Source organism: Lycium ferocissimum, chromosome 12, assembly GCF_029784015.1.
Source record: "Lycium ferocissimum isolate CSIRO_LF1 chromosome 12, AGI_CSIRO_Lferr_CH_V1, whole genome shotgun sequence".
Lineage (NCBI taxonomy): Eukaryota > Viridiplantae > Streptophyta > Magnoliopsida > Solanales > Solanaceae > Lycium > Lycium ferocissimum.
Window position 1 is genome coordinate 50,693,287 of NC_081353.1, and position 1,831 is coordinate 50,695,117.

The following is a 1,831-nucleotide window of genomic DNA, read 5'->3' on the forward strand; positions in this document are numbered from 1 at the left end:
GACGAAATTAAGGGGTTCAACACATAGTATATAGAAATAAAAAAAGTTCTTTTTTTACGTATTTACAATTTTTGGGCGAAGGGGGTGTCGGTTGACACACTACCTTGATGCGTGGTTAAAATGTCACTGTACGACAACTTACAACATATTCAACACCTATACATTGTCAAGCACATTTGAATCTGTTTGTGATAAAATTGTCTTAATTAATATCTCCATCTTCGTCTACGTACCATATGCAAATTTAATTAGGTAAACATTATCAAATAACTACGTTTCAGAAACTAATCAGTAGTATTTAAATTCGCTTAATAATATTACCACTTTGAATTTGGTAAAGCTCAGCTACTAATTTGAGTAACAAATTTGACAAGTTCATGATGGATGCAATTTTTGTACGTGGTGATTAGAAATTTTAGTATTAGGGTACATTTGGTGATTAAGAATTTAGTAATAGGGATTTAACGCTAACTGAGAAAAGTATTGTACGATACTAAGACTAGTTTGATAATCACTATTCCTACTTTTTCCTTCTTTTTTGATTTTCCTTTAAATTTTAAGGTAAAATTAAATTTGCAATCATGAATACAACTTCTATGCATGGTGATTAGGATTTAATGCCAGTGAGTAAAGTATTGTGTAAATATTAAAATTTATTTGGTAATTACTTTTCCCTTTTTTTTTCTTTTTTTTTTTTGCTTCTTTTTTCACAATATTCTCTTAAATTTTTAATTTAATGTAAATAGATTTTTGGCCCACGGGCCGGCCTCGGTCAGGCCTCAAAGGCCAGCGAGCTAACTTGGGCTGGGGTTATAAGCCTCAATTTAAATGGGCTTAAATAATCTTAGCCCAATCCTACCCTTATAAAGTTTCTGGATCTGTGTCACGCTTTCAAGGCTGCTGCTTCATTTTGACGGCTCTAAAGACAAGTTATGTCTTCCTACCTAGTATTATAAGTTTGTTCCTTTTTTTTTTTTTTTCTAACCAATAATCAGATACAAGCTTTAAAAAATGATTAGATAATGCCATTGATTGTGTCTGCGTACCATAATACAATCAAACCTTTTTATAACGACATCGTTTGTCTGAATATCGTTTGGTTGCTATAGCAAAATACCGTTATATATGAAAACTATATAATAGAATATATAATATGAAAGTCGATTCCAAAAACTAAATCGTTATAGTGAAATGTTATATACAGATGGCTATTATAAAAAGGTCTGAGTTTAGAATAGATAATTGTTATTCATTGAGAGACCTTCGAAGCAAATTAATCAAATATAGAAGATAAATATAATGTTATTAACCGACCAGATGATATGACTGAGTCCTCACCACCATCAAAACTTACTCCCATTTTATTACTTTTTTCTTTCTAAGATGTTCTTTCTTAAAAGAAAAAGGTACATATCATAAATTCCAAATATCTTTTTTTATCTTAAACTTTGTGTTATATGACATAAAATGAAGTAAATAGATAAGTGTCACGTTGCAAGGACCCACCCTTTATACCCCCACGACTCCAAACCTCAATTAATTAACTATATCTTACTTAATCTCATATAAGTCATATCTATTGGGTTCAGCTAATATAATTCATATATTTATATTCCTTTTTCGCCATTATGAAGAGAAGTAATCATAATTGATCTTTTTAATGTTGATAGTCAACGTACTACAAGCTTCATTTTTAATTCCCCCACTTGAAACGCACTTTGCTTTGTTACGATAGGAACATTTTATAAAATAAAACATGTCCTGGCATGACATCCCTTATTGGTTTGATAGTTTCCCTAAGGAGTATTATTTATTATCCATTTTAGCTTAT